We start from the raw sequence: 14,048 nt of genomic DNA, 5'->3' as shown, positions 1-14,048 counted from the left end.
GTGACTAAAAAATATAGGGTGGACAGGGATTGATAGACAATTTAATTCTTAATACAATTGCGTTATTACATTTTTTAATTTATCCTTACTTTTCAATACAGTTTGCGCCAAGCGAAGCTACGTCAAAAAACATGGCGTCCTAAGCCACTAAAATGTTTCGACAGAAACACGATTTATCATAATAAAAATGTCCTACCTTGAGCTGTTCTTCCATCAGTATCTTGGGCAAAGGATCCTTTCTTGGGAGAAATCGTCTTTTGGTGGAAAGCTGTCCTCTTGCCATGTGGAAATGTCAACTGAGTTCGGGATGAACTGAAAAGCATGCCCAACTTTTCACATCGTTGCAAAAATAAATGTCCCAAAATCGCACTAAACGGATATAAATTGCTATAAAACGCTTTAAATTAACTACTTTATGATGTTTGTAACTCCTATAACGAGTGAAAAGATGACCGGAGAAATATAACAGGCTAAACTAACGCTTGGAACAGGAGAGGGTCGGTGTCTTCCACGCGCGTTACGCAGCTCCCAAAGAATGACTAGCTTCAGAGTTTTTTCATTTGTAGGGCCTGTGAACGCGCAATCGAGCCCGTTGGAATCGTCATCACGTAAAGGCATCCAGGGGAAGACGTAAGAAGTGTCCGTATAGTCATAGCAACGACAGTGCCCTTTTAACTGACTTCAGAAAAGTGGCCAACATTTCTCAAGTCTGACTCCATGTCAGGGAAATTGCTGTAGAATGGGCTCTGTTCCACTTAGAGACAAAATTTCAACTCCTATAGAAACTATAGACTGTTTTCTATCCAATAATAATAATAATATGCATATTGTACGATCAAGGATTTTGTGGGAAGCCGTTTAAAAAATTAGCCACATTAGCATAAATAGTCTAAACAGCGCCCCCATCCCCAACAGGTTAAATTATCCTTACTTTTCAATACAGTTTGCGCCAAGCGAAGCTACGTCAAAAAACATGGCGTCCTAAGCCACTAACATTTTTCGACAGAAACACGATTTATCATAATAAAAATGTCCTACTTTGAGCTGTTCTTCCATCAGTATCTTGGGCAAAGGATCCTTTCTTGGGTCGAATCGTCTTTTGGTGGAAAGCTGTCCTCTTGCCATGTGGAAATGCCAACTGCGTTCGGGATGAACTGGAAGCGTGCCCAGCAATTCACAGCGTTTCAGAAATAAATGTCCCAAAATCGCACTAAACGGATATAAATTGCTATAAAACGCTTTAAATTAACTACCTTATGATGTTTTTAACTCCCATAACGAGTAGAAACATGACCAGAGTAATATTACTCCCTCCACTAATGCTTGGAACAAGTGCGGGTCGATGTCCTCCAGGCGCATTACGCAGCAAGAAAAGAGTTCCTAGCTACAGGGTTTTTTAATTTGTAGTGCCTGTGAACGCGCAATCGACCCCATTCAAATCGTCATCACGTAAAGGCATCCAGGGGAAGGCGTAAGCAGTGTCCGTATACTCATAGCAATAACTGCGGCCTTTTAACTGACTCCAGATCAGGGGCCAAAATTTCTGAAATCTGACTCCATGTCAGGGAAATTGCTGTAGAATGACTTCTGTTCCACTTAGAGACAAAATTTCAACTCCTATAGAAACTATAGACTGTTTTCTATCCAATAATAATAATAATATGCATATTGTACGATCAAGAATTTTGTGGGAAGCCGTTTCAAAAATTACACGATTAGCATAAATAGTGACAACAGCGCCCCCATCCTCAACAGGTTAATGCACCCATCGTGTCAGATTTTGAAAAGCAATATGCAATATGAAAGCAATCCAAGCGTTTGTGAGTTTATCAATCACTAGACAAAACACTAAGAACAGCTAGCCTTAAATTAGCTCGGTCACGAAAGTCAGAAAAGCAATAAAATGAATCGCTTACCTTTGATAATCTTCGGATGTTTGTACTCACGAGACTCCCAGTTACATAATAAATTTTATTTTTGTTCGATAAAGATTAGTTTTATAACCAAAAACCGCCATCTGGTTTGCGCGTTATGTTCAGAAAACCACAGGCTCGTTCCGGTCCTGAAGGGCAGACGAGGGCAGACAAAAATTCCAAAAAGTATCCGTAATGTTCGTAGAAACATGTCAAAGGTTTTTTATAATCAATCCTCAGGTTGTTTTGAACATACATAATCGATAATATTTCAACCGGACGGTAACCAATTCAATACTACAGAGAAAGAAAATGTCGAGCTACCCCTCAAAGGGAGTCTTCTAATCAAAGGACACCTGACATGTTTTGAAAAATCTCGCTCATTTTTCAAAATAAAAGCTTGAAACTATGTCTAAAGCCTGGTCACAGCCTGAGGAAACCATTGGAAAAGGAATCTGGTTGATACCCCTTTAAATGGAGGAGGGGCAGGCAACGGAACAGCAATTTTTCGAAATAAAAGGCACTTCCGTGTTGGATTTCCTCAGGTTTTTGCCTGCGAAATCAGTTCTCTTATACTCACAGACAATATGTTGACTGTTTTGGAAACTTTAGAGTGTTTTCTATCCTATTCTGTCAATGATATGCATATTCTAGCATCTGCACCTGAGAAATAGTCCGTTTACCTTGGGAACGTTATTATTCCAAACATAAAAAGTCTGCCCCCTAGCTGAAAGAAGTTTTAAAAAAGCTTTATGGCAAAAGCACAATATTCAATAATCAGAGCACAGCGTTCAGCCACAAAAGCAAGCCATACAGTTACCCGCCAAATTGTGGCGTCAACAAAAGTCAGAAATAGCATTATAAATCTTCACTTACCTTTGCTGATCTTAATCGGAATGCACTCCCAGGACTCCCACTTCCACAAGAAATGTTAGTTTTGTTCGATTAGGTCCATATTTATGTCCAAATACCTCAGTTCTGTTTGCGCGTTTAGTTCACTATTCCAAAGGCACAATGCGCGAGCGCAAAATCCAGACGAAAAGTCAAAAGAGTTCCATTACAGTTAGTAGAAACATGTCAAACGATGTTTACAATCAACCCTTGATTGAATGAGTCTTTTTATAATAAATCTTCAATAATATTCCAACCGGACAATAGCGTATTCATTACAGAGGAAAAAGAAGGAACGCGAACCCGCGCAGTAAACAACTCAGTCCACTTGTTGAAACAGCTCTTATTCGACCCCCTTCCACAATAGAAGCCTCAAACAACTAAAGACTTGACATCTCCTGGAAGCCTTGGGAAGTGCAATCTGGCCCCATAGACACACCATATTGGATAGGGAATCACTTAAATGAAACGACAAACCTCAGATTTCCCACTTCCTGGTTGGATTTGTCTCAGGTTTTCGCCTGCCATATGAGTTCTGTTATATTCACATACATTATCTTAACACTTTTGGAAACTTTAGAGGGTTTCCTATCCAAATCTACTAATTATATGCATATCATAGCTTCTGGGCCTGGGTAACAAGCAGTTTACTCTGGGAAACCTTATTCATCCAAGCTACTCAATACTGCCCCCTTTCCCAAAGAAGTTCATGAATGCAGGTTGTGTACAGAGCGACGTGAGCAGGACACGTGAGTTTGGAAGACCTTGGGAATTTTCTAACCATCTGCCCATCTCCCTCGCTCTCTCTCTCTTTTTCATCCCATCTTTCCAGCCTGGTGTCTGTCATTCCAGTCCAGTAGACTGGCGCATCTGCCCTCATCACCCTTTCTCTCCTTCTTTCTCTCCTTTGATCTCTCTCTGTTTTCCTTTATTTCTCCTCGTCATTTTTTTGAACACTCTTTTTTTCTGGTTTGCTGTGTATCTGTGCTCTCTCTCTCTCTCTCTCTCTCTCTCTCTCTCTCTCTCTCTCTCTCTCTCTCTCTCTCTCTCTCTCTCTCTCTCTCTCTCTCTCTCTCTCTCTCTCTCTCTCTCTCTCTCTCTCTCTCTCTCTCTGTCTCTCTCTCTGTCTCTCTCTCTCTCTCTCTCTCTGTCTCTCTCTCTCTCTCTCTTCTCTCTCTCTCTCTCTCTCTCTCTTTGTCTCTCTCCTCTCTCTCTCTCTCTCTCTCTCTCTCTCTCTCTCTCTCTCTCTCTCTCTCTCTCTCTCTCTCTCTCTCTCTCTCTCTCTCTGTCTATCTGTCTCTCTCTCTCTCTCTCTCTCTCTCTCTCTCTCTCTCTCTGTCTCTGTCTCTCTCTCTCTCTCTCTCTCTCTCTCTCTCCCTCTCTCTCTCTGTCTCTTGTGGATCTCTCCTTTTGTGTTATAAACAATGTGACAAGTGAATGTAGTGCCACTCCTATCTCTATAGTTAGTAGCTGTTGGTAACTATGTTGTCTGCTGGTCAATGACATAGTAGGCTACTGGTCTAGCTGGCATTTTCTGGTCCTCAGAACCCAGTGATTTAATACACTTCTAAACCTGTGGCATAAATGATAAATGATCTCAGCAGAAAAAGCATACCAATGCTTTATTTATTTGTTTTACCACAATAAAGACATAAACAATATGGTTTCAGTTAGTTTCAGTAACTCTGAGTCCAGTGCCAGTTCTGTGCCAGTCTCCCCTCTGCCACTAGTGCAATGATGCTGTCTGTCATTCTGTGTGTCAGCAATTACTTATTTCATGTGTGTGGTTGTGAGTGAGGGGAGAGAGTGTGTGAGAGTGTGTGAGTGAGTGTGTGAGGTCTCTGTAAAAAAGTGGTCAGACCTCCAGGAAACTCCAGAGAAGAGGCTGAATCTCTCTCTGTCCCCCAGATGGAGATACTCGATCCCGGGGAGCCATTGGAGGACAACCTGCTAAGCGTACGGAAGTCAACGGTGGGCCGCACCCACTCCCTACCCAATGACAGCTATATGTTCCTGCCTCTGGAGCCCTTCGGATCCCCAGGAGCCGGCCTGGCCCCTGGTTTAGCCTCACAGACACAGACTACAGGACCACAGCACATAGAGACCATCAACAAGGCCCTGTCAGGTACAGTACAGACACTCCCTGTACACGCTGACACTCCCTCTACACGCTGACACTCCCTGTACACGCTGACACTCCCTCTACACGCTGACGCTCCCTCTACACGCTGACACTGTTCACACACACACACAGGCACGCACACACCAGACAGGTCACTCGACATCCAAGACGATATTCGATGGCCGTCCAGGTCCCAGGACTTTCGGGAGAAGACATCAAAACTGGCCAGGAGGGGCAACGGCGAGTGCTCTCACCATCAGGTAGGGTTGTGGTTTGTCAGGGCGAATGGGGATGGTAGATGGGAGTATTTTAAGAGCTCCCGTCGAGTGTCCCAATCCCCGCGTTCAATCCCAGTGCCACTCTTTCATTTGACCCTATCCCAAACTTTAACCCTTACCTTAATCATTCTGAATAACTGCCTAAACTTTACCCTTTACCCTAAACTTTACCCCCCCCACAGACAAACGTTGGACATCAGTCAGACCGTGAGACCTTGTTGCATGCACTCACTCACTCACTCACACATACACACTCACTCACTCTACTCAGCATGCTTTCCCCTCAATATAAGTGTTCAGGAAAACCAAAAGTAATTTCCACAACAGTAGGCCCTGGAGCCAACCTTACCCACACATACTGTTTTGAAAAAGACTTTTTCTTTTTGTGTGTAAAGAACTATCTGTGTTGTTTGTGTTTCCTCAGGCTCATGTACCTCGCTACGGACCCAACCAGACGACAGACCCAGCAGTCCTCACAGCCTTTCACACTCCCAGAGTATACACACTCTCAGCCGCACGCTCCGCAGACAGGTGAGCCACACACACACACACACACAGCCACACAAACACACAGCCACACACAGCCACACACAGCCACACAAACACACAAACCCACAGCCACACAAACACACAGCCACACAAACACACAGCCACACACACAGCCACACAAACACACAGCCACACAAACACACAGCCACACACACACCGGAGGTAACAAATGTGTTCTACCAGAAATGACTTCATTGTGTTGTTCCTCTCATTTTTCTACTATGATGTTACGTTCTTCCTAAACTGTCCTGTCTTTCCTCTCTGTTCTTCCTGTCCTTCCTCTCTGTTCTTCCTGTCCTTCCTCTCTGTTCTTCCTGTCTTTCCTCTCTGTTCTTCCTGTCCTTCCTCTCTGTTCTTCCTGTCCTTCCTCTCTGTTCTTCCTGTCCTTCCTCTCTGTTCTTCCTGTCCTTCCTCTCTGTTCTTCCTGTCCTTCCTCTCTGTTCTTCCTGTCCTTCCTCTCTGTTCTTCCTGTCCTTCCTCTCTGTTCTTCCTGTCCTTCCTCTCTGTTCTTCCTGTCCTTCCTCTGTTCTTCCTGTTCTTCCTCTTTGTTCTTCCCGTCCTTCCTCTCTGTTCTTCCTGTCCTTCCTCTCTGTTCTTCCTGTCCTTCCTCTCTGTTCTTCCTGTCCTTCCTCTCTGTTCTTCCTGTCCTTCCTCTCTGTTCTTCCTGTTCTTCCTCTCTGTTCTTCCTGTCCTTCCTCTCTGTTCTTCCTGTCCTTCCTCTCTGTTCTTCCTGTTCTTCCTCTTTGTTCTTCCCGTCCTTCCTCTCTGTTCTTCCTGTCCTTCCTCTCTGTTCTTCCTGGCCTTCCTCTCTCTTCTTCCTGGCCTTCCTCTCTGTTCTTCCTGTACTTCCTCTTTGTTCTTCCTGTCCTTCCTCTTTGTTCTTCCTGTCCTTCCTCTTTGTTCTTCCTGTACTTCCTCTTTGTTCTTCCTGTCCTTCCTCTCTGTTCTTCCTGTCCTTCCTCTCTCTTCTTCCTGTCCTTCTATGTTCTTCCTGTACTTCCTCTCTGTTCTTCCTGTACTTCCTCTTTGTTCATCCTGTCCTTCCTCTTTGTTCTTCCTGTCCTTCCTCTCTGTTCTTCCTGTCCTTCTCTGTTCTTCCTGTACTTCCTCTCTGTTCTTCCTGTACTTCCTCTTTGTTCTTCCTGTACTTCCTCTCTGTTCTTCCTGTCCTTCCTCTCTGTTCTTCCTGTCCTTCCTCTCTGTTCTTCCTGTCCTTCCTCTCTCTTCTTCCTGTCCTTCCTCTCTGTTCTTCCTGTCCTTCCTCTCTGTTCTTCCTGTCCTTCCTCTTTGTTCTTCCTGTTCTTCCTCTGTTCTTCCTGTACTTCCTCTCTGTTCTTCCTGTCCTTCCTATGTTCTTCCTGTCCTTCCTCTCTGTTCTGCTAGCTCTCATTGTGCTCTTAATGCTGTCCATCTTCTCTCCTCCCTCTGACTCCCTTCTTCCTCTCTGTTCTCTGTGTAACTATCGTCTCCATCCCTCCTCCCTCAAAATGCTCTCGATCTTCTGTCCATCTCTCTGTCCGTCCTGTCCTGCATCTGTCCTGTATCTGTTACTAACAGAGTGTAGTTTAGTAACCGTCAGATGCAGAACTACTGCTGAAAAACAGCACATTTCATTAACTCCTGACCTGCTATCACTGATATACTGAGCATCCATATTCCCTATACAACCCACCACACAAACACACACCCCTTTCCTCTGACCTCTCCTCCTCCCCTGCTTCCTCCCACCATTAATGTTCTGTCTGTCTGTCTGTCTGTCTGTCTGTCTGTCTGTCTTCTAATCATCTGCCTCACACAATGAATCTCACCGGTGGCAGGTAGTGTTGAACATAGTTTTGAAATGGCTAGACAGTGTTAAATCTCATGGACATAGGGGACTATAATGTTTATGAACCCCTATAAGGTCATATGATCTACCTACTGATATCTTTATCACGCAGTTGTTGATTGATGGAATGTACTGTATTTTTGTTTGAAATGCAGTCAGTTTGCCTATGAATGGTAGACGTTGGCCTACGTATCACAATATTGAGACTATGACATTGTTATGACTCAGGGTTTAAATCAGGACTGTCAGTTCTGTCAATAACAATATTTGGCCGCATATTTTATATTACTGTTTTGGAGCACTTGTTGTCCTTTATGCGCAAGGTTGTGATTGTATGAATATGATTATGTTTATGAAGAAGTTACTATTGACAAAATGTTATAATTTTAAAGTTTTTTTTGTGTTACCCAGTATGACAGGAAATGTTCCATAATCACACATAGGTATTAATTCTACATGTAGGTGGAGTGGCTATATTGTGGCTGTGGCTTGGCAATAATATATTAGTCCACTTGATGTCACTGTTGTCACAGCTATGCATTCTGTCAAGACTCACAAATAACAGTCGCTAATATTCTGTAAACAGTCATGTCCCGTTTGTCCCAAAACTCTCAAATAGTTTCCTTTTTCTTTTCTCTGTGCATATTTTGTCACAGAGCAACCAAGATACTGCAGAAGATAAGGAAAGAGAGCTAAATGAGACTTGTGTAGTGTGTCATTGTGTTCTACTAACCTTTCCTCTCCTGTAGTACCCTCTGACCTCTGACCTCTCTGAGGAGACAAAGCTGAAGGGCTGCCCTCTAAAGTTTCAATAGATTTTAGTCGTTGGGTGTTAGCTGACTGGGCTAACAGAGGGGTACGGAACACTAAACCCTACAACCTTAGAGCAGGGTGTCCCAACTGGCAGCCCCCTTTGGGACGAATTTGGCCCGTGGGTGGTCTTATTTTTCCACCCATGTTTTCTAAGAAAAAAATGATATTTATAATAATGCGACTTCTTTTTTAAATATTTGTTTATTGTTGGATATACATTTTATTTTTAAACACCAGGAAATCAGCTCCAAGTGATTTGACTTTAAGAAGTCCGTTCCCAAGTACTTCCACGCATAATAGAGATATGTGATCATATACAAATGTAAGCAAGGTTTGAAATGATTATGTTTTAATCAAACATTGTATCTGTTTGGGCTTCTTGTGGTCAATTTTCAGTCTACAAATGTATTTGTAATTATGTTCCGGCCCCGCGAACATCCACTGAAGAAAACATTAGCTAGTGTATGGTCTAGGGGTCGATTTGGGATTGGGCCTATGACATTGGGCAACCATGGTTTTACCCAGTGCCCTAGCTGAGACAAACTGTACCCTACAACTGCTGCTACTGTAAAACACGTGCTGTCACTCAATCTCTTTATGATACAGATACTACTGACACATATCTGAATCTGAAATAGTTTTCTCGTGCAATAAACATACAGCAATACACTTAATAGTTGACCTATAAGTTCAATGTATTGTAATTGCAACAATACCTCTGTATCCCAATGAGGCATTGTTGGTATTGGGATCATGCTGGTCTAATAGTTAACTTTGACCTTCACGGCTATTGGCCATCCTCACTCAGTCACCCCACACTAACCTGTCTCCCCCCTCTCACCCCCCTTATGTCCCCCTATACCCTCATCCCGTCTCTCACTCTCACTTCCTCGCTGCCTCACCCCACTCCCTGTCCATCTTTCCCTGTCATCTTCCACCTTTCTCCCCTTCTATCAAACTCTCACTTACTTCCTGCCTCCCTTTCCCCCTCCCCCTCCCCCTCCCCACTTCCTCTGCCAGGTGGCAATATCTAATGACTCCCAGGAGGTCCTGTGTTCTGATGGAGGGGAGGGTGAGGAGGTAATCCTCCATGTAGCTTCCCTAGCCCTGTCCTCCTCCTCTTCCTCGCCCTCCCATCTTCATCAGCAGCCTGCTCTCCAGTTGGTCCCTGCCACCCCAGTTGCATCCCCTCAACCGTGGCGCCCCAGCAGTGTCCACACCCAGCACCCCTCCTCCCACTCCTTACCCCCTCCTCCCCTTCCCCCCACTCGCCCCTGGAGACAGGAAGAGGCCTCGGCTGATCAGGAAGTGTCGCTCATCACCAGGGTGGGTCTGGCGGGGATTGACGATGTCATCGGGGTTGGACTGGGGTCAGAGGACGGCGGTCTCGAGGGCAGTTACAAAGGTTACTGGGTTGGTCGTGGTGGGCGGCAGTTGAAGAGGTTCCACAGTGCTGACACCCAGGGGCGGAGCGTCCTTGTGCCCCGGTCACACCCCCTGTCCTGGTTGGACGATCCTCGTCGCCACTCAGTGGAGGTGTGTTCGTCTGTAGAATCAAGCCCCCAGCGCAGCACCGCATCCTCGGGGTTCGTCTCCCGAGCAGACAGCCTCCAGATCCATTCCCAGACCACCACACACACCCTGCCCTCTCCCCGACGTAAGAAAAAAATGAGCCCCCCGTGTATCTCCGTAGACCCCCCTGATGGACTGGAGCTCCAGTCCGGCCTCCACCCTGCCCCGGGGGGGGTGGGGGGCCTGGGGATGCCCCCTCCCTTACATGGCCAGGATACCTCCTGTCTAAGGAGACGGGCGCCCTCCAGTGACTCCAAGGACTCCTTTGACCTGGGGATAGGGGAGGGCCTGGGGCTTGGACTGTGCCAGGAGGGAGGCCAAGCTGTTGACTCTGCCGAGCTTCTCCTTCGAGAAAACAAGCTCTGAGCGCTGAACACTGACACACACACTGATGTACACACAAACACTTATGTACACACACACACAAAGGAACTATAGACACGTGCACATAGGCAAACAGCCACACATCCAAACACACCATGCACTTGGTATCCGTCATGATGGTAGTCCTAGTAATAATGCCGTAGAGAGTCAATATGGTAAAACTACAACAAAGCGGTCAAATCAACCTTGTTTTTTGTTTGAGGATCAGTGCGGTACAGTCGTAGTTTGACCATTCCTTGTCTTTCCAAAACAACAAGAACGCAACAATAACACAGCATAAACAGAGAAACAACATGACTGATTCTCTTCCACCATGCCTGCAAGCCATTGGCTGCCGGTTGACCCCATGACCTCTGGAGTGATGTCAGCACCAAGGACTTTGTATAGCAACCCCTGTGGCCGCTATAGGTACTGCTCGGTGTTAGTGGGACTTCACCCTCACACGGGACACAGTGGAGGTACAAAGCAATATGAACGTTTTTGAGACTGTTTTTCTTAAATTATTGGGCCATAGTGTTTGTACAGATGTAGAATTGTTTTATTTCATTTTATTTTGATTTTGGTGTACTTTTTGTGATGGGTTAACCTTTTCCTCCCTATTTGTTTCAAGGTTCGAAATAATTGTTGGTTTGGTCCGATTTGTTAAATTTTTTCACCATAGAGATATTTTGTAGCTTTCTTAATTTGCTGAAAGAAAGTGAATTATGTGCTAAAAATCATGTATTTGAAGGAATATATATACATATATGTACAGTGCATTCGGAGAGTATTCAGATCCCTTGACTTTTTCCACATTTTGTTACTTTACAACCTTATTCTAAAATGTATTAAACTGTTTTTCCCCCTCATCAATCTACACAGCAAAAACAGGTTTTCAGAGATATATATTTTTTTTTGCAAATTAAAAAAAATATATAAAAAAATTATATTACATTCACATAAATATTCAAACCCTTTACTCAGTACTTTGTTAAAGAACCTTTGACAGTGATTACAGCCTCGAGTCTTGGATATGACGCTACAAGCTTGGCACACCTGTATTTGGGGAGTTTCTCCCATTCTTCTTTGCAGATCCTCTCAAGCTCTGTCAGGTTGGATGGGGAGCGTTGCTGCACAGCTATTTTCAGGTCTCTACAGAGATGTCGATCGGGCTCTTAGGGTCGTTCTCCTGTTGGAAGGTTAACCTTAGCCCCCAGTCTGAGGTCCTGAGTGCTCTGGAGAAGATTTTCATCAAGGACCTCTCTGTACTTTGCTCCGTTCATCTTTGCATCGTTCCTGACTAGTCTCCCAGTCCCTGCCGCTGAAAAACCTCCCCACAGCATGATACTGCTTCACCGTAGGAATGGTGACAGGTTTCCTCCAGACATAACACTTGGCATTCAGATCAACGAGTTCATCTTGGTTTCATCAGACAAGAGAATCTTGTTTCTCATGGTCTGAGAGACTTTAGGTGCCATTTGGTAAACTCCAGGCGGGCTCTTTTACTGAAGAGTGGGATCCGTCTGCCCACTCTAACATAACAACCCGATCAGTGGAGTGCTGCAGAGATGGTTGTCCTTCGAGAAGGTTCTCCCATCTCTACAGAGGAACTCTAGAGCTCTGTCAGAGTGACCATCGGGTTCTTCGTCACCTCCCTGACCAAGGTCCTTCTCCCCCTATTGCACAGTTTGGCCGGGCGGCCAGCTCTAGGAAGAGTCTTGGTGGTTCCAAGCTTCTTTCATTTAAGAATGATGGAGGCCACTGTGTTCTTCGGGATCTTCAACACTGCAGACATGTTTTGGTACCCTTCCCCAGATCTGTGCCTCGACACAATCCTGTCCCGGAGCTCTACGCACAATTCCTTCAACCTCATGGCTTGGTTTTTTCTCCGACATGCACTGTCAACTGTGGGCCCTTATATAGACACATGTGAGCCTTTCCAAATCATGTCCAATCAATTGAAAATACCACAGGTGGACTCCAATCAAGTTGTAGAAACATCTCAAGGATGATCAATGGAAACAGGAGGCACCTGAGCTCAATTTCTAATCTCATAGCAAAGGGTCTGAATATATTTCAGTTTTTATTTTTAATACATTTGTAAAAATGTCTCTAAACACCTGTTCTTGCTTTGTCATTATGCGGTATTGTGTGTAGATTGCTGAGGATTTATATTTATTTAATCTATTTTAGAATAAGGCTGTAACGTAACAAAATGTGTAAAAAGTGAAGGGTCTGAATACTTTCCGAAGACACTGTATATACAGTAACAGTCAAAAGTTTGGAGAAACCTACTCATTCAAGGGTTTTTCTTTTCTTTTTACTATTTTCTGCATTGTAGAATAACAGTGAAGACCTCAAAACTATGAAAGAACACATATGGAATCATGTAGTAACCAAAAAGTGTTAAACAAATCTTCTATGTAGCCACCCTTTGCCTTGATGACAGCCTTGCACACTCTTAGCATTCTCTCAACCAGCTTCATGAGGAATGCTTTTCCAACAGTCTTGATGGTGTTCCCACATATGCTGAGCGCTTGTTAGCTGCTTTTCCTTCACTCTGCCGTCCAACTCATCCCAAACCACCTCAAATTAGTTTGAGGTCAAATAGCCATTACACAGCCTGGAAGTGTGTTGGGTCATTGTCCTGTTGAAAAACAAATGAATATAGTCCCACTAAGCGCAAACCAGATGGGATGGCGTATTGCTGCAGAATGCTGTGGTAGCCATGCTGGTTAAGTGTCCTTGAATTCTAAATAAATCACAGACTGTGTCACCAGCAAAACACCCCACACCATCACACCTCCTCCTACATGCTTCACGTTGGGAACCACACATGCAGCGATCATCTGTTCACCTACTTTGCGTCTCACAAAGACACGGCGGTTGGAACCAAAAATCTCTATATTGGTCCCATCAGACCAAATGACAGATTTCCACTGGTCTAATGTCCATTACTCAAGTCTCTTCTTATAATTGGTGTCCTTTAGTAGTGGTTTCTTTGCAGAAATTCGACCATGAAGTCCTGATTCACACAGTCTCCTCTGAACAGTTGATGTTGAGTTGTTTCTGTTACTTGAAGTCTGTGAAGCATTTTTTTGGGATGCTTTTTCTGAGGCTGGTAACTCGAATGAAATTCTCCTCTGCAGCAGAGGTAATTATGGGTCTTCCTTTCCTGTGGCGGTCCTCATGAGAGCCAGTTTCATCATAGCGCTTGACGGTTTTTGCGACTGCACTTGAAGAAACTTTCAAAGTACTTGAAATCTTCTGCATTGACTGACCTTCTTGTCTTAAAGTAAAGATGGACTGTCTTTTCTCTTTGCTTATTTGAGCTTTTCTTGCCATAATATGGACGTGTTCTTTTACCAAATAGGGCTATCTTCTGTATACCACCCCTACCTTGTCACAACACAACTGATTGGCTCAAAAGCATTAAGAAGGAAAGAAATTTCACAAATTAGCTTTTAACAAGGCAAACGTGCTAATTGAAATGCATTCCAGGTGACTACCTCATGAAGCTGGTTGAGAGAATGCCAAAAGTGTGCAAAGCTGTCATCAAGTCAAAGGGTGGCTACTTTGAAAAATCTCAAATATGAAATATATTTTGATTTGTTTAACTTCTTTGGGCTGCAAGCCCTAAGTCTGGCTCAATATGACAACAGCCAGTCCAAGTGCAGGGCGCGAAATTCAAAAGATAGTTTTTAGAAATATTTAACTTT

At 44.2% G+C, this 14,048-nt stretch overlaps 1 pseudogene; it reads left to right on the top strand.

Moving 5' to 3' along the window:
- Positions 1-12,532, top strand: part of LOC129818441 (voltage-dependent T-type calcium channel subunit alpha-1G-like) — a 31,105-nt pseudogene extending 18,573 nt beyond the window's left edge.
- Positions 12,533-14,048: the final 1,516 nt, after the last annotated feature.

The sequence above is a fragment of the Salvelinus fontinalis genome, chromosome 1 (assembly GCF_029448725.1).
Source record: "Salvelinus fontinalis isolate EN_2023a chromosome 1, ASM2944872v1, whole genome shotgun sequence".
NCBI classification, from domain to species: domain Eukaryota; kingdom Metazoa; phylum Chordata; class Actinopteri; order Salmoniformes; family Salmonidae; genus Salvelinus; species Salvelinus fontinalis.
The sequence above is the reverse complement of the archived record's forward strand: the minus strand, read 5'-3'. Positions and strand labels throughout refer to the sequence as shown.